The sequence below is a fragment of the Oryctolagus cuniculus genome, chromosome 3 (genome assembly GCF_964237555.1).
Source record: "Oryctolagus cuniculus chromosome 3, mOryCun1.1, whole genome shotgun sequence".
NCBI classification, from domain to species: domain Eukaryota; kingdom Metazoa; phylum Chordata; class Mammalia; order Lagomorpha; family Leporidae; genus Oryctolagus; species Oryctolagus cuniculus.
Window position 1 is genome coordinate 143,620,357 of NC_091434.1, and position 20,462 is coordinate 143,640,818.

Below are 20,462 nucleotides of genomic sequence, written 5' to 3' on the forward strand. Positions count from 1 at the left end.
CATGGAGGAGGAGCATGCTCCCAGTCTCTCTCTACTCCCTGGTTCACAAGGTAATCATTCTTCCATCATTCTCACCAGAGAAGTCTGAACAAATGGGGCTGTCAGTCTTGGACTGTCAGTGTCCAAAACTGTAAACCCAACTAACTAAACCTTCTTTGCCAAGTGGCTCCTCACAGGTTTTAGTTGTGGCAGTGAAAAACTAATAGAAATCCCCAGCACATTTCCAGGCACAAGGCCAATAAAATGCTAGGCCCTTTCTTGTTTGCTTCTTCTTTTATAAATTTTGATTACTATTGCTATACTACTGGTCTGTGATTAATTATAAATTCATACCCCAAACCAAGATCTATGATCAATTTTAACTACTGTACTCCTTATTATTGGCCCTTAATTAGTTACAATTGTAGAGTGCATATCCAGATCCATGATGAATTCCAACTGTACAGCTCACACTACTGGCTTTCAACTGATTACAAATGCACAGTGCATAGTGTAGGTCCACAACTGATCACAGTTGCACCCCATACATATGTTATACGTATATGCTATACATATACATATCTACATACATATGCTATCAATGAAGACATCATTATTTCTACCATTACAAGAAGGAAACAGAAAAGTTCACATATAGACTGTATACAGCTGATTGAATAAAAAAATTGTAATTTAAGGTTTAGTACCAAAAAATAAGTATATTATGTGTGTATATATATATATATATATATTTTATACATCAATTCTTTGTTTTTTTTTTTTAGTGGAATTGGTTATATCAACCCTTATTTTGGAAAATTAAAAAGATGATAACTCTTAGTACTTTCTGCTCAAATTTTCTATAAATCTAAAAATGATTTTAAAATAATAATCATATACAAAGAAAAAACCTATTCATTAATTCATGATTAAAACAAAACAAAACAAAACAAAACCCAAGTGCACTTTGCGCTACTATACCAGTCAGGAATCTCCTTTTGTCTCCTGCTGTCACTCTTGCTTCCCATTTTTCTTCTTATTCTCCATCTATATTCTCAAAGGTTGGTTGAACAACAAGTGCAGTGAAGAGACAGCTGTTCCAAATTTTGGTAAGGCTAATGTTATCTTAATATAGAGGAGTATATAGTTCAATTCTGTTCACAAGTTCCCAAAAGAAAGAAACAACCCAGTGAAGGTCAATTATGACTTAACTATTTTCTTTGCTTTAGAAAGCTTAATGCTTAATGCTTATGCTGCTTTATAAATTCCAAGTGAAAGGCTCAAGCTGGATCATTCTGCAAATCCTGAATCTACAGTGTAAAAGTAATTTGCAAAAATAGCAATAAGGTGTTCTGAGAAAATTCATTTTGAGTTGGCTTCATTTTACTCGTTTTTATGTAGGACTGGCCTAATGTAGCAGTACAGCTCACCTACTTAGTTATTGCAATCTGCTGTTGCAAACATTGCATTTACAACAAACATGTGACTGGGTTTATGAGTCCTTTGCATTCCAGTTGCCCCATATTAGTAAGAACTAAATCAAAAGTTCACTGAAGCTACAGAAAACCATTTTTAGAAAATATGTTGTCTCATCAAATCTGCAAAGTGTCTTCCAGCCTAACAAAATAGACGATCTTTTTCATATCAAAAGAAGGATTATTTTACAAAGTAAAAATTGCTCTGGCATCCATCATGTGGTTTCAAATTGACCCAAAGGTCTTACTTCTCTGGACAAAATTCTCCCACCTTTAGTGTAAACTAGTTGAATGACATCATCAATAGATGATAAAATGTAAGCAAGCTTTTAGAGGCATTTAGGAAGAAAAAGGCGGAGATACAGTTTTACTCATTGAAAAAAGTATTTATTCATTTGAGAGACAAAAAGATCAATGGAGGGAGAGAAGGAGAGGGAAAAGGAAGGGAGGGAGGAGAGAGGGTAGGAGAAAGAATGAGGGATGTGGGGGAGAGAGGAAGAGATGGAGAGGGAGAGGGAGAAAGAGAGAACTCATCCATCTGCTGGCTCACTCCCCAGGTAAGGCCAAAGCCAGGAGTTGGGAACTTATCCAGGTGTCCAAATAGGTGGAAGGAGCCTAATCTCTATAGCCATCACTGCTACCTCCAGTGTGGGCTATCCCATGAGGCTGCCTTGCCTAGCCAATGCAGTTAGCCTGACTGCTGGCAGGCAGTGGGACCCCCAGGCACATTTCTCCCCAGGCCCACCTGGAAAGCTACCTTCAAGCTGATTGGAGAGGTATATTGGCACCAGTGTTGGTGCTGTCTTATAGTTAGTGTTCCCCTGAGTTAGTTATGTCCCTTCTCCCCGCCCTTTAAAAGTGTACATGGCTGTGAACAAAGTCATACATGTTTGCTGAAACTTGTCTATGGTGCTCCTTGTGGGAAGAACATTGTCGCCTTGCGTCCTTTCAGGAGAAGTCTCACTCCAAAGTTCACATTTTCAGGAAGCTAGAGTCAGGATCAGAGTTTGGCATTGAATCCAGGCCTCTGATGGGAGATGCATGTACCTTAATTGATGTCTTCACAACTAGGCCAAAAGCCTACTCCCCAACCCCACCTCCCACCATTTACTTAGTCTTACTAGAGAAATGAACTAATATATTTAGGCTAGACTGTATTTTACTGTATATTTATAATTGAAATCAACTATACCTATTCTGGTATGCTAAAAATCTTTCTGCATCAATTCATCTACTTCTCAAATTAAAGTCAACACAAGCAAAGTCTCTGCCAATAAGACAACCACCTTTGTAAACAAGCTAGTTCGACTTTAAGAAAACAAGGTTGAAATGGTAAGGAAATAGTAAGGATTAAAATCCTTATTAATCCCATTTACTTGTCACATAACTCTTGGCTAAAAGAAGTCTTGGCATTTTAAATTTCATTCAACTTTTAAACTGAATCCTAGCCAAAAGATTACTTCAAACATCCTAAATATGTGTTCAAGTGTATTGAGACATCTTTTGTTGGTTGCTTCAATCATATACATCTTGACACTTTTGAAGAGAATTTATCTGTTTTTTTTTTTTTCAGCTGTCAGCAAGACTATGAGTGTCATCATTGATAAAATACAGGAATATATTCACATGATGTTGTCTGTGATCTGCAAGGATTCGTCTAGCTATTCCATCTCACTAAAGAGAAACATTCTTCTGATGATCTAGCAGTGGAATTCTCTGTCTATATGTTTCTTACTTGAGTGTAATGAAGCAGAGTACAGCATTAACTATCAGGACATGAAACATTCAGAATGAACACAGTTAAGGAGACTATGAAGCTATTCTACAGTCCCAGTATGGACAGGAGAGAAATCTAAGGCACAGAGTTCAATGACTTGTGTAACACCACAAAACTGGTTTTAGCCAACTGTCTGAAACAGATTCCAAAATGCTGAACACTGAGGAAAGAGATGTGCTGTTTTGTTTAAATAGCTATAGAAAGAAACTTTTAGGCCCAAATCATAAAGAATTAATCTACATAGGTTCAACATTTAAAGTCTTCAATATATTACACAGGTACAACTGTAAGCATGTGTTCATAGGTATATTTATACTCCTGGTTATTGCTCTACACAGACATTCTCCCACAATCCATTCTCCTTCTCTCCCTATTACTAACAGAACCATATTCTCTAGCTCTTGAATTTCTGCAGGGCACATAATCATCCACCCAGGGATTGCATTTCCTAGACTTGGGTGGCAGCTGGACACATCTATTGCACTAAGTTCTAAACAACTGGACATGAATAGAAGTGATGTATTCAACTTATATGTTGTATTCTGAGAAGAAATAATATGCTTGTTTTCTTCTTTCTCTTTGTCCTGCTTCCTTTTGTCAGGGATGTGGAGCTGTAGTCCATTTGCTCCATTGTAAAGCCCATATTGTTGTCAGAACCACAAAACAGAAGGAACCTGGTACCCAAAGGGACAATGCAGCACAACTGTTTATGCACACTAGACTGTCATTATATTTCTGGACTGTGTAGTAGTTGGAGACAAATAAGTCATCATTTTTGAGCCACTGTATTTGTGGGCTTTTTTGTTACACAACTCAGCTAGTACTCAACATAAATATACAAATTCTAGGACCTTCATTCTGTGAAAACAGATACCATATCCAGGCATTACTTCCTTTATACAGCTGTTTTCTGATCTACACAGGTTCAGTAGTTATCTCTCTATATTTTAGCAGAACACATACAATATATCATTTCACATATTTGTTTATAATAAGCTAGACTGGAAGCTCCTGGAGGGTGAGAAGAGGACTCTGCTCTGGTAACGCTTAACATGGTGCCTGACATATGGAAGGTATGCAATGCATATTGATTGAATGAATGACTTTGATTCTTGCTGATTCAAACATCTAGTTATTGTAGTATAGTTAAATTTAATATCAATTTTTATAACACTGGTTGATTGAAAGTATTCTCACATATAATACCAGAAAGACCAACTTTTCCACACAAAACTGGAAAATATGATTCCTTCAAAGTAATCAAGACACTTAATCATCTGCTATTTAACTGGAGATCTTACACTATATCAGATTTAGCACCTTCCTTGTCGGATTGAAGACTGCTATTGCTAGTTTTTCTTCCTAAAGCACAACTATCTTTCAAATTATTTTCAGTTAACTGGTTCTAGTATGTATTTCTGCAACACAGTCTTTTAAAATGAGCTTTCTTTTCTAATTTTAGGGAGGGGGAAAGCTATTATATAGTTGTATAAAAAAAGTAAATCATAGAAACTGATGGTATTGATCTTTAGGGAATATAGATGGATGATGCTATTTACTGAAAAAATCCAAACTCAAAAACAAAAAATCCAAACTCAAAAATAGATAAATTGCCCAGAAAGAGAAGATAAAATAAGAGGGAAAGTATTTTTGTGTGCAATGAACAGAGTATGATTATATACAGAAGACTAAACAGAGGTATGATGAAATACATATTTGGCACAGAGGTGAAATGTTTGCATGATGGGCAGGCAACATTTAATCCTTGACAGTATATAGAGGCAGAAATGCTTTGTAAAACTGTGTAATTAAGTGAAACTCTTAGCAGCTGCCCTGTAAATCTCTGGAGAGGACATTAGCTAAAGGCTAAGCTCTCTACTTGTCATCACTCCAGTTGAATGGTCTTTAATTTGACCCTTAAATGACAGTCACACCTAGTAAAAAGAATACATTTGACACAGACTCCTTTTTTATAAAAGAGTAAAAAAGATGCACAAAAGAAGGGTCAGGAGACATACTCTATAAAAAACAAAAAGGGAGGGAGGCTTGCTCATGTCATCTAAAATCTTATAAGCAATACCCAATTGTCTTGAAGAATTAAACCCTTGGGGTTAAGTCTAAGCAGGAGCAGCCCAAGTATCAGGAAAATGAGTTACTGGGTTCTAATGTCTTTTATTCCCCAAATTAACAATCAATCTATAAACTTAAGTGGCCCCAGAGATTGGCTAGCCAGAGACAATTATTATCAGAACTTTGCATGTTAAAGAGGATTTGGTGCTGGATTTGTTCCTTCCTTGTTCTCTGCTAACTTCAGAGTTGACCATGTGTGCTGTTTTTCCCTGGACAGACCCTTTATTTAATTGGGACTTGATTATTGATTTTTATTCTCAAAGTTGTTTGTTTAGCTGATAAATTATTTGTTCATTCCTGTGAAGATCACATCTCTTACTTCTATTTCTTAAATACTTCTTGAACCGTCCACATCTCTTGCCTCGATTCTTTTCACACCTTCATTTGCCACAGGGTCTACTGCAGAAATCTCATCTCTGGTCAGCTTCCTCTACTCTTGCTCCATCATCTACAGTTCATTTGGCATAATATGATACGATTTTTTTCTTTTAAATTATGGGACTGTCCTCCTTACAAGTTCTCTCATGTTCCTGTTTGTGTTTAGGTCTGTAAATTCTGCACTACCTACATCCTGCCCAACCCTCCGCCCACAGCCAGCACCATTCTCCCCTTTGCTGATTCATTGGAGAAATCAGATTCCTTATAATTCTCCTGTCTTAGAGCTTTCACATCTGTTTTATTTTTATGGCAAAGATTCCTTCCTATTAACTTCCTTCTTCTAATCTTATTCCTATTCATCCTTTGATCCGAACTTAAATGCCACTTATTCAGAGATACCATTACAGAATTCCACAAACTAGGCAAAGTCTGTTCCTACAGTAGCGAAAATAATGCAGATTTCTTTTTCACAGTACAGAGATGGAAAATCTCAAATGTATAAGTTTATATTCCCCTATAGAGCACAATTCTTAGGAAAATAATGCAACATTTTTATATTGTGTGCCATTAAATAACCATTGCTGTAGCTAATACTGAATGTTCAAAAACTTTTTGTTAAAACACTAAACAGCCGGCGCCGTGGCTCAATAGGCTAATCCTCCACCTTGCGGCGCCGGCACACCGGGTTCTAGTCCCGGTTGGGGCGCCGGATTCTGTCCCGGTTGCCCCTCTTCCAGGCCAGCTCTCTGCTATGGCCAGGGAGTGCAGTGGAGGATGGCCCAGGTGCTTGGGCCCTGCACCCCATGGGAGACCAGGAAAAAGCACCTGGATCCTGGCTCCTGCCATCGGATCAGCGCGGTGCGCCGGCTGCAGCGGCGGCCATTGGAGGGTGAACCAACGGCAAAGGAAGACCTTTCTCTCTCTGTCTCTCTCACTGTCCACTCTGCCTGTCAAAAATAAAAAAAAAAAAAAAATAAAACACTAAACAAAAAGAGAGGTGGCCTCAGGCAGCTAAATATAATCATAATTAAATTCAATGCTACTAATATTTTAAAAATACATATTATCTTCTGTTTAATTCTCTTTCATAATTGAATACAGTACATTAGCTTTAGTCCAATAGGTATCACAGTTTTTTGAAAGATTTGAATTTTTAAAATATTTTTTAAACATTTACTTTAATTATGTTCATCTCATGCAATCAACATTTATATTCAAAAGCTATTCTTAATGGTTTTATTTCTCTGCTTGCTATTCATTTCTGTAAATTTATTTTGTAAGATGAAGAAAATGTAATAATGCATTCAAGTAATTAAACAGGTATTGAAGTGTAAAGATTCTTATTCTGCTCAAATAATTGGCTGAAAGAAAGCACCATGATACAATAGCTAGAAATATTTGCAACTGCATTATAAAAATTGAATTAAGTTGTGCCAGTCAAAATATGTGGCTTTGCATAAATTACACACTTTTTGATAAAGTGCATACTATCAGGAAGTCAAACATGTAACCCGAGGGCCATCTATAGTATCAATCAGTTGATATTTAGGATCTGTATCTGTTAGAATGAATTCAGCTACAAAATTAGGAAAACAATTCTGACTTATTCAAAGAAGATACACAGTTATCTCATACAGCGAAAACTCTAGAGATTGGCAGTTCCAGGATTTGGTACAGTGATTCTAGCAGTTATCAAGTGGTCAAACTTTCTGTCTATAAGTTATTTGATTCTCATTTTCTTCCTTTAGTTCTTACCTCATGGTTACGACATGGCTTCCTCAGCTTGAAACACCTAGTCTTTCCACAATCACAGCCTTAAAAGACATGTAATAGCAAGGGAAATATTATAAGTATTTTAAATTTCTGGATAATCTATCTTTTTATTCAGGAAAAAGTCTTCAGAAGCCACCCACAAGACTTCACATTATATGTCACTGAAGTAGGTCACATGTCCACTCCTAGATAAATCACTAACACAGGGGAATGGAATTGCCATGACTAGCACAAAGCAATCATGATTTATCTCCTAAAATGAAAGAAGTCTCATCTTCCTTGACAACTAGGAATCAGCTTTGAACTCGAGTCAGCTCTTGGGTAGATGACTGCATCTGACAAAGAAAACTGCAGGTCAGAAATATATCAGATTCTTTTGAACTAGAAAAGCAAAATATCAATAATCATTGAAATTTTTGCCTCCATACATTCTAACATAAAGGAGTTTAAGGGAAAACATATAATTTCTAGGATAAGAGGTAATGAATTAAAAACAAAACAATATAAATTGTTGGAAGCTTAATTTCATTTTTGAAAATACATGACTACCTACGCAGTTTTACAGATTCATCAATATGATACTTAAAAACATCTGTCAGAGCAATTTCCATTAAAGCTCAGAGCAAATTACATACTAATTGTCAAAAGGTTGCATTTAATGGCATGGTTTTGATAGTCATATTTCACTGGAGAATGAACAAAGGTGAACAAAAGACAAGCAAAAATATACAGCCTCAGTCAATGCTCAAACTCTTAACTTCCACTCTGTCTGCAATTATAATTTTAACTTGATGTTGCATCAAACCCAATGACAAAAAAGCCATCTCAAATCACATCAACCTTTCAATTGCATCCTGGAGGTATACTGGCTCTGGACCAAATACCCAGGTACTAACTAGTTTACTTTTAATTCAGAGCAGATGGACTAGGATTCTCAAGGTTGAATTTAGAGGATCTACTTGGAAGATACCTCATGGTCTCTGTAACATAGCAGATGGTGAAAAATATTTCAGGGCTATTTTCAAATGAAGTTAGCAAAACTACATTTCTATCAATTGTCTTACATGACTTTCATAAACATGATTTTCTTTCCAAATCAAGAGTGACAGTGAAAGAGCTTAGCAGGGCTCTTCTGAGATGTAATAATCAACAATGACACACTAAGGATTTATATTCAAAGTTCAAAGATGACTTGCAGGAGAGGAAGCCATAGATCTCCTGAGAGAAATAGACAGGTAGTGATAAATGATATTACGATTCATAATTTTCCTGTATAAAAGGAAATTATTTCTAGTTCTTATGAGAATGGATTTTTACATCACTATTTCTTTAAGGAAGATAAGCAAAACGTCACACTTCTTTATAAGCTACTTCTCTCCCCTCTGCCGCTTCCAGCAATTAACAGTGCTAGGCATTACCGCACAAGTCCGATAAGTTGTATTTTAATTTTTTTATTATAACTTATATTTTCAAACTTATATTTTCAGGATAAAATATTATGGTGGACATACCATTTGGGGCAATATCAGGAATCTACTTCTTTCATTGTAATTTATTCTAGGAAACAATTTATTCCTATTGCCTAAACATCTTCTTCAGAGGTTAATTTATGGTTACTACATCTTATACCCAAGGAATAATGTGGAAAATACTGAATCCTCACTGAAGAATTTTTTTACAGTCAGTGCCTGGGATATGGAATAAATTGGAGCAAGTCTTGGGACTTTAAATCTTCAGTGATATAAAAGATGAGAAGAAGAGTAGAGTTCATTTGCTATAGCTGCAGTGCCAGCAGAGGTGATTCTAACCTAGTTAAGAAACTTCTAATTACTACAATTTTGTCCTAGTTCCCATATATGAGCCCTATTTCCCAGCCCCTCTTTTAGTTGTTGGTTTTCATATAAATACCAAACTATCTGTCATTACTCTTCTAATAAACTCCTTTTTGCTTAATTAGAATCAGAAGCTAATATTATAATAAAAATTTTAAAATAGAGGTAATAGGATCATCCATGATGATATTTTGTAAACTTACTTTTATGTCCTGGATATTTTTCATGATCAATAAATCATAAATAATATCATAAAAATGTTAGTGTTTACCTAGCATATCTTTGCATGGATATAGCATACTATAGTTAGTGCTGAACATTTACATGTTTTTTATTACTATTGTAAATAACCTTTTTATTCTCATTTCATGCAAATATTATTGCACATGGTTTTGATTTTTCCCCTTACAATAAAGTTCTAAAGTGGAATTGATGGTGCTAAAGATAAAAGCAACTTTGAAGCTTTTTTCATCATATGAACATTTGTCCCACACGGAAGACTGTACCTACTTACCCTCCTAGCAGAAGTAAATAAAGGTATACATTCTGATCAGATCTTATCCTTGGGGTGATCACTTAGTGATTAAGACATCTGTTATGATGCCTATTTCCTATATTGGATTGCCTAGATTCAATATCCAGCTCTACTTCCAATTTCAGCTTCCTGCTCTGGGAGGCAGCCAATGATGGCTCAAATAGTTAGGTCCCTGCCACACACATAGGAGAACTGAATGGAGTTCAGCTCTTAGCTTCAGCCTGGCCCAGCCCTGGACACTATGGGCATTTGAAGAGTGAACCAGCATATGGGCATTCTATCTGTCTCTCTGCCTCTCAGAATAAATAATAATAATGATCTTACTCATAGGTATGTTGTAATATGGAGGACAGAATATAAACCTTCTCAGCTTTACTTGCCCAAATGTACAATTTAGAAAACAATCAGCTTTTGGTTTGAAGGAATGAAGGGCAAGAGTTACAAGAGAACTCAAAATATGCCATATATTGATTAAGAGGTCTCCACAGAGTTTTCAGTATAACTCGATACAGTTCAATTCCATATATGTGTTTGGTGAATGGAAACTGCCAAGGCTCTCACAGTGTTAGAAGAAAAATAAAAGAATCAAATAAATCCCAACCAGTTTTCATTATATTTACTCTTCATAGTAACATGACCCTTGTACTTAAGGCTCAAGAATGAAAGGATTTCATATCTATCAAAGGTGTATTTACATAAGAAGCACTGCTACCAGCCACTGCAAAGGTAGGAGACTAAGAGTCTGAGAATCATAGGCTGCTCACAGATTACAATATTTCCTCCAGATTAGTGTAGAAATACCACATGGCATTTTCCTGACTCAACTGGTCAGAATTTTCAATCACATAACAGTGGGTGCTGCTGATCCAAAAGAAATTATCAAGATAGATATAAGTTCAAAAGATGATAGTTTGGTCACTGGAGGTTAAAGAAAGCCAACTTTTATAACTGAGCTGCTGAACTGCTAAGGAAATATATCATAACCACACTTAAAACATTTTTGCATTTTTCATAAACAGGTATGTCAGCCCAATGTGCCTGTCAGTTTGTATGTACGTGAGTGTGTGCATGCTTATGTGTGTGAGTGTGTGTGTGTGTGTGTGTAATCTGAATAAATCCAAGAACCTCAAGTGGTCCAAGCTCAGTAAGGTGTTAAATTCAAAGAATCACATGCAGGGAAAAAAGTAATTAAAATACTCCCAATTATTTACTTAATCTCTCATAGATAAATGCATTGTAATGCACAGCATGTATCTTGAGAATTCTTTTCTCCTCAACCCTGATTTTCTTAACATAGCAGCTGTTCTCTGATTCATTTCTTTCAGTCTCAATTCCCACTTGTCCCAAATTCAGCATGTGTCTTTTTTTCTCTCCTGCTCCCTTCATCTCTCAGCTGCTTGTAATATAAAATCATTTAGCACTTCTGACTGCTTAAAATAGTATCTGATTATACATAACCAAGGTATGTCCAAGTGTTGATATAGTAAGCATTTGTAAGTTGGGAAAATAGGGGGAATATTGGGACAATTATTAATTGGTTTCATTTTAATTATAAACTAAGAATTCCCCCCTGATATCTTAATATACAACTTATGGCTAAATATCTTCATAAGTAACACTATTAAAGGTTCCCAGTCTAGTTATTACACATACTGGCACATTCTCCAAGGGAAGAGAAATGTTAAAAAATGGTTTAAAAAACAGAAATCTGTAATATGAAGTACATGAAATTTGTTCACCTAATATAAATAAAAATGTTTATTTTTTTTTCTAGAAGCAAACAATCACAAATAGGACTTTTTATTTATCACTACTAAAGTCTAAATTTTAAGCAGTTTCTTGGACTGGTGGTTCATGCCTATCAGCTAGTTCAAATTTAGCACCTGTCTCATTCTCTGTGGCTTTTCCAGAACTACCACCTTCAACATGAAGCCCCATGGATTTTCCTATTTCAAACAGGCTTCTTCCGCATTTTTACTTTTCTAATGAAGACATTATGGAGAGGATAGATATATTGGCAAGATGTCTATGTCTTTTCCAGTGCTTCTGGAATCAATTTATCGACTACTTCTTTCAAGTCATTTGTTTGCAACCCCCATATCATGATTTACATCATTTTCTTCCAGATTTGGCAGTCCTGTTGTTGCTGAGCATAGGTAGTCTTCCATATCTGATTGTTGTGTTTTTTAGTAAAACCAACCAGAACAGACAGAGCAATCAACGATAGTCTTGATATCAAATGAGCTTAAAACATGGTCTGCCATTTTTTGACCATGGGACACATTTTGTCATGAGTAAGATCCATGGCATGGAAGTTAGGCAGTTTTTTTCCCCTGCACATCCTCAGTAACCAGCTGATATGTTCTAAATGCAGCTTCATTGTTTTTCAGGTCAGCAAGACTCACTTCTAAAACATGAGCCTTGAGACCATCAGATGCAATTTTGGTTCCTTGGGTCCTTGTGTCAAGTGTTTTTTCCAGTATTTATTATGTTGAATATAGCAGGTGCTTTCACAACATACCAACCTTTCTTAGAAAATGGGTCAACCTTTGTACCCACTGTGGGCCAACCCTGGATAGTGATCACCTTGGAAGACAGGAGGTGAGGTTGTGCTCCTACTCTACTCCCTATTTACAATAGAGGAGATCTACCAAACCCAACTATGGTGTCACCTTAGATTCTTGCCCCACCCTTGAGCACTCACCAGAGCTCCCTAGTCCCACTCAGCACACCCATTTGAGTATTCACTGAAGGAGAAGACACTCCATTAAGCCACAGAGGCATAGTTCAAAGATAAAACACATCAGTAGATAAAACCAACAAGTATTTCTAAAATGCCTAAAAATAAATGCAAAAATTCAAAAATCAAGAACAAGAAGACAATATGACTCCCCCAGATGAATGCAACAACACTTCAATATTAGAATGTGAAGTCAAAGACATTGATGAAATGCCAGAAAAGGAAATCAAAAGAATGATCACAAGATTACTCAGAAGTAATGAGAAGCAAATTAATGAGTTAAAGAAACCCATATATGACATGGCTGAAAAATTTTCCCATGAAATTGAGATTTTGAAAAATTCAATATGTCAAATAAAAAATACAGTGGAAAGCCTAAACAACAGACTTGCTGAGGCAGAAGAAAGAATATCTGAGCCAGATCTTTAGCAATATGACACGTGGGCCAAACAACAAAAAAGAAGAAATTAGAAAAAATAAAGTGTTCTAGATTTATGGGATACTATCAAATGATCCAACATACAGGGTCTTCAGAATTCCTGAAGATGTGGAAAGAAAGAATGAATTAGAAGGCCTGTTTGGTGATATAATAACAGAAAACTTCCCTAATTTGGAGAAAGAAAGGGGTATTAAAGTACATGAAGTACAAAGAGCTCCTAACAGACAAGATCAGGAAAGATCCTCACCATGACACATTGTAGTCAAACTTTCAACAGTAAAACATAAAGAAAAGAGTCTAAAATGTGCACAAGATAAATGCCAGATTACCTTCAGCACATCTCCATTAGAATCACAGCTGACTTTTTATATGAAACCCCACTGGCTAGGACAGAATGCAGAGACATAGTCCAAAAATGGGGGGGGGGCGCCACTGTGGTGTAGAGGGTAAAAACGCTGCCACCTGTGGTGCGGGCATCCCATATGGGCACCGGTTCATGTCCCAGCTGCTCCACTTCCAATCCAGCTCTCTACTGTGGCCTGAGAAAGCAGAAGATGGCCCAAGTCCTTGGGCCCCTGCACCCATGTGGGAGACCCAGAAGATGCTCCTGGCTTTGGATTGACACAGCTCCAGTGTGTGGCCAACTGGGGAGTGAACCATCGGATGGAAGACCTCTCTCTCTCTCTTTCTCTGCCTCTCCTCTCGGTGTAACTCTGACTTTCAAATAAATAAATAAATCTTTTTTCATCTTTACTTAATATATACTAAATCGATCTTCTGTATATAAAGATAATTGAAAATGAATCTAGATGTGAATGGAATGGGAGAGGCAGCGGGAGATGGGAGGGGTGTGAGTGGGAGGGAAGTTATGGTGGGGGAGCCATTGTAATCCATAAACTGTACTTTGGAAATTTATATTTACTAAATAAAATTAAAAAAAAAAACAAAGAAAAATAAATAAATAAAAAAGGAAAAATGGTCAATCCAGAATACTATACCTGCTAAGGTCTAACTTATGAATGAAGGTGAAATAAAAACCGTCCATAATAAAAAAAAAAAAAGAATTGAGTTTGTCACCACTCATCCAGACTTACAAATGATGCTTACAGATGTATTACACACAGAAACACAGAAAGATAGTCATCACTATGAAGGAATATGAAAGCAGAAAACATCCTTGTAAAAGTACAAAGGAAATCCAAAACAAACAACGGGAATATTTATAGAGAAATGACATAACCAAATCATTCTCAATAGTAACCTTGAATGTAAATTGCCTAAATTCTGCAATTAAAAGATACAAATGGGCTGAATGGATGAAAAAACAAGATCTATCTATTTGTTGCCTTCAAAGATATATACAGACTGAAAGTGAAAGGATGAAAAAAGATATTCCATGCTAATGGAAATCAAAATAAGCAGATGTATTCTAATATCAGACAAAATAGACCTCAACATATACACACACACACACACACACACACATATATATATATACACACACACATAAAAAAGAGAAAAAGAAGAGCACTATATAATGATTAAAAGATCAATTCAACAGGAAGAAGTGACTTTAGTAAATGTATACACAGCTAATGCCAGGATGCCTGGCTATTTAAAACAAATGTTAATGGAGCTAAAGTGAGACACAGACTCCAATACAATAGTAAATGGGGACTGCAAGAATACACATGCTTTTTATCAGTGCATGGAACTTTCTTTAGGATTGACAACATGGTAAGCCATAAAGCAAGTTTCAGAAAATTCCAAAATAAATAGATAGATAGATAGATAGATAAATAAATTTACCATATATCTTTTCTGACCACAATGGCAGGAAGCTGGAAATTAACAACTTGAGAAACTCTAGAACACATGTGAACAAATGGAGACTGAACAACATGCTCCTGAAAGAACAAATGGGTCATAGAATAAATAAAAAGGGAAATGAAAAAATTCTTGAAAATGAATGAAGATAACAGTACAACATAGCAAAACTTATGGGATACAGTAAAAACAGTGTTAAGAGGAAAGTTTATACCAATTAGGTCCTCCATTGAGAAAGTGGAAAGGCATCAAACAAATGAGATGCATCTAAAGGACCTATAAAAAAATAATATACCAAACCCCAAATTAGTAGGAGGAAAGAAATAATTAAAATTAGAGAATAAATAAACAAAACTAAAAACAAAAAATACAAAAAGATCAATAAAATGAGGAGCTGCTTTTTTGAAAAAATAAAGAAAATTGATGGCCGGCGCCATGGCTCAATAGGCTAATCCTCCACCTTGCAGCACCAGCACACCGGGTTCTAGTCCCAGTCGGGGTGCTGGATTCTGTCCTGGTTGCCCCTCTTCCAGGCCAGCTCTCTGCTATGGCCCGAGAGTGCAGTGGAGGATGGCCCAAGTCCTTGGGCCCTGCACCCCATGGGAGACCAGGAGAAGCACCTGGCTCCTGGATTCGGATCAGCTCGATGCGCCAGCCGCAGTGCGCTAGGCCGCGGCAGCCATTAGAGGGTGAACCAATGGCAAAAGGAAGACCTTTCTCTCTGTCTCTCTCTCTCTCTCTCTCTCCAACTAACAAAAAAAAAGAAGACTTAACCAATAAAATCAGAGATAAAAAAAGAGATGTAACAATGAATAGCTCAGAAATAAAAAGAATCATCAGGAATGACTACAAGCAGCTATTTGCCAACAAATTGGAAAATATAGAAGAAAAAGGTAGACTCCTGGACACATCAAATCCACCAAAATTGAGGCAAGAATACATTAAAAACCTAAACAGACCAATAACTAAGATGGAGATTGAATCAGTAATAAACACCCTCTCCACAAAGAACAAAGTAGGACTGAATGGCTTCATTGCTGAGTTCTACCAGACTCTTCAAGAAGAAGTAATTCCAATTCTTCTCAAACAATTCAAAACTACTTAAAGGAAGGGAATCCTCCTAAATTCTCTCTATGAGGCCAGCAACACCAAAGATACAACAAAGAGTACTATAGAACAATTTCACTGATGAGCATAGATACAAAAATCCTCTGCAAACTACTAGCTAATCAAATTCAACAACACATCAGAAAGATCACTCACATGGACCAAGTGGTATTTATCCTTGGTATGCAGGGATGGTTCAACACTTGCAAATCAAATAATGTGATATATCACATTAACATAATGAAGAACAAAATCCATATGATTCTTTCAATAGATGGAGAGAAAGCATTTGATAAAATACAACATCTTTCCATTATTAAAAACATTAAGAAAATTGAGTGTAGAAAGAACATTCCTCAACACAATCAAGGCAATATATGACAAATCCACAGCCAGCATCATATTGAATAGGGAAACGTTGGAAACATTTCCACTAAAATCCAGAACCAGACATTGGTTTCCACATTCACCATTGCTATTCAATATAGTCCTGGCAGTTTAAGCCAGAGGCATTAGGCAAGAAAAAGGAATCAAAGAGATACAAATTGGGGAAGTCAAATTATCCCTGTTTGCAGTTGACATGATTTTACATATAGAGAAACAAAAAGACTACACTAAGAGACTATTGGAACTCACAAGACAGTTTGGTTAAGTTGAAGGATATAAAATTAACACACAAAAATCAACAGCCCCTGTATATACAGACAATGTCAAGGCTGAGAAAGATTTTCTAAGTCAGTTTCATTCATAATAGCTACAATAAATCTAGAAAAATAATGCTAAAATTCATATGGAAACACAAGAGATCCCAAATAGCTAGAGCAATATTAAACATCAAAAACAAACCAGGAAGCATCATAAAACCAGATTTTAAGACAAACTACAGGCAGTTATAATAAAAACAGCCTGGTACTGGCACAGAAATAAGACATGTAGACCAATGAAACATAATAGAATACCCAGAAATCAATCCATGCATCTACAACCAACTAAGCTTTGACAAAGGAGCTAAAATTGATCCCTGGAGAAAGGACAGTCTCTTCAATAAATGGTGCTGGGAAAATTGGATCTCCAATTGTGAGAAGTATGAAACAGAACCCCTACCTTGCACCTTTGTATAAGGTGCAACTCAAAATGGATCAAGGTTCTAAATCTAAGATTTGATACCTTCAAATGATTAGAGTGAACATGTGGGAAACTCTGCAAGACGTAGGCATAAGCAAAGACTTCTTGGAAAAGACCCCAGAAGCATAGGCAATCAAAGGCAAAATTGACAAATGGGATTACACCAAGCTAAGAAAAGTTCTGCACTACAACGGAAACACTTAAAAAAGCAAACAGGACACAGACAGAATGGGAGAAAATATTTGCAAACTATGCAACTGAAAAAGGATTAATATCCAGAATCTATCAAAAGAGCTCAAGAAACTCAACAACAACAAAACAAACGATCCATTTAAAAAATGGGCAAAGGCCTTGAATAGCCAATTTTTAGAAGATGAAATTCATATAGCCAACAGACACATGAAAAAATGCTCAGGATCACTAGCCATCAAAGAAACTCAAACAAAAACCACAATGAAGTTTCACCTCACCCCATTTAAAATGGCTCTCATACAGAAATCAAAAAATAATGAGCAGTGGTGGGGATGTGGCTCCCTAATCCACTGTTGGGAATGTAAACCATTACAGCCATACACTATGGAAGACAGTACAGATATTCCACAGAAAGCTAAAAATAGATCTACTGTATGACTCAACCATCCCACTCCTGGGAATTTACCCAAATGTAATGAAATCAGCATATGAAAGAGTTATGTGTCCCTCCAAGTTTATTGCAGCTCAACTCACAATTGATAAGATATGGAATCAATTCAGATGCTTTTCACCCAACAACTGGATAAAGAAAACGTGTTATATGTACACCATGGAATATTACTCAGCTATAAAAAAATAATGAAATTTTATCTTTCATAACAAAATGGATGCAACTTAGTGAAATAAGCCAGTAAAAGAAGACAAATATCGTATGTTTTCTCTGATTTGTGGCAACTAATGGAGTACAAAAACCACAATATGTATATTATGTAATTATTTGCATTGCAATCTGCATAAAATTATTCTTGTACATTAACTGTTGAGAGGAAATGGCTTAAAGTCTAAATGAACTTAATTACTATTTTGTAACCACACAAGAAATATTTAGATATTACATTTTCATTGGTTCTATTTCATTTAAAGAAATTATGAATGACTAATTGACCAAAAAACTATATGGATGAAACGGTCTTTTTTCATTCAATTATTGTTTTCAGGCATTATCTATATTCTCACTAAACTAGGGTCTTTTTGCTTTTTAGTTGTTAATTTCCTATTCTGTGAAGTATTAAGCCTTTCTACTGCAATGTAAATTTAAAATATGTTATCTCAAAAACTAAAAAAAGGAGACAGAGAAGTAGAAGGAAGGAGAGTGGGAGGAAGGGAGGAAGGTAGGGAATGAGGGAACATCATAGTCTTAGACTCATATCTACAAATCATTGAATTTTTAAAAATTAAACAAAATTAAAATAAATGAAAAAATTTAAAAACGCTTAAGATTCATTACATATCACATAATTTACTGGTTTTCAAACTTTTCTCCTTCTACTACTACTTATTACCATTAATTCCCTTCAGTATTTAAAAACTAAGTGGATGGGGCCCGTGTTGTGGCGTAGTGGTAAAACCGCCACCTGCAGTGCCAGCATCCCATTTGGGTGACAGTTAAGAGTCCCGGGTGCTCCACTTTTGTTCCAACTCTCTGCTACGGCCTTAGAAAGCAGCAGAAGATGGCCCAGCTCCTTGGGACCCTGCACCCCCGTGGGAGACCTGGAAGAATCTCCTGGCTCCTGGCTTGGGATCCGCACAGCTCTGGCCTTTGCGGCCATTTGGGGAGTGAGACAGCAGATAGAAGATTTCCCTCTCCCTCTCCCTCTCCCTCTCCCTCTCCCTCTCCCCCTCTCCCCCTCTCCCCCTCTCCCTTCCCTCTTCCTCCCCTGCTTCTGCCTTTCTGTAACTCAGCCTTTCAAATAAATTAATATGTCTTTTAAAAATAATTAAAAAGCTAACTGACAATGTGACACTGGTCTAACCTTTCTGACAGTGAAATGAGGAGCACAAATATCACTCTCGCAGCCCGTGAGTCCACAAGGAACACTGCCAACGCTAAACTCAAACACCAAGGCCTGCAAAACCCCAAAGCCAAGGTGAGCACAGCAGGCAGCTCAGGCACAGAAATCAGCATGGCCAGGCTGCCCATGCAACTCACTCTGGCCTGCACAATCCCACCGGCGTCGCCCCCTTAAAGCTTATGCCGCAACAAAGAGCCCATCTGCCTGCTTCAGCAGAACCTCAAGGAGCAGAGGAACATGATAGTGGACACTTACAGTTTTCTCATGGCTCCCTTTTTGCCATCTTTCATAAGGCACTCCTTCTTGTCACCTGCAATGGTGGTGCTCATGTTAGGCAGGAAGTTAGGTTTGAGCTTATGTGTGTGTGTGACAAAGGCCTCCTGAGAAGATTTCTACGTCCATCATATGCATCTACATCTCAAAGTTATCCCGATAATGCTTCAGGGGCAGCCCAGCCTTTGCATCCTGCCCTGCCCCCTTCTACCTGATAACCTGCCAGGCAGAGATCCCTGCCCCTTCTGCCTGACAAATCTTCCACAATCTCCCAGATGCAGCCCAGTATCTGCATTTCAAACACCCTGCTCTGGATCCCCATTCTCTAGGGGGTCCTGCTCACCCTTCCTCTGAACCCAGGATGGCACCAGCTAGGTTTCCTTCTGTCTGATACCTTCAAGGAAAAACTCAGATAGGAGCTTCTTAGTATTTACAGCCATAAAATCCTTTGTTTCAGGAGGAAATGTGTGAAGACAGAGACCCATCTCCCTAAAAACCCCCCGGCCTCAACCAGACTGCGCGCTCAGCCTCTGCCTCTCTGCTGAGCTGCCCACCTGGCCTGGTCAGGTGTAATCTCTCTACTCAATCATGTAACCTCGATCCTCCCCCCCAACCCACCCCCGCCCAGTCTCTCAGGCTCTGTCTGGAGGAGTGCCCATCCATCCTTATGGATGTCCCTTCCCTAATAAACCTTGCTATTTTACCTCCCACTACTCTCTGTCTCACGCCTGATTTCTTTCTTGTGCGAAGACAAGAATCCTGCAATTTCTTCGGTAACATTTTTGGCGACCACGAAAGGACTTTGAGAAGACATCGGAGGTCAGTATTCCTTCCCTCAAGCGGGACTGGATCTGTGGAAGTGACCGTTGAGTGTCCGGCCCCCACAGCTCTCCGAGAACGTGGAGTGTCCACCCCCACCCCCCTGGCCACGGCTTGGCCACGGCTTAGCTACGGCCGAAACTCTAGAGGGATTGTAAGGAACGGGAGGGAAATTAGGAAGGGCATTTGGCTGAGAGTATGGAGATCC

At 37.4% G+C, this 20,462-nt stretch overlaps 1 protein-coding gene and 1 pseudogene across 13 annotated transcripts in view; both read right to left on the reverse strand.

The window, feature by feature from the left end:
• The window catches only part of MAGI2 (membrane associated guanylate kinase, WW and PDZ domain containing 2), a 1,584,028-nt gene that overhangs the window by 1,149,948 nt on the left and 413,618 nt on the right, over positions 1–20,462 (reverse strand). The window lies entirely within an intron of this gene.
• LOC138849198 (small ribosomal subunit protein eS1-like) lies at positions 836–19,917 on the reverse strand (annotated as a pseudogene).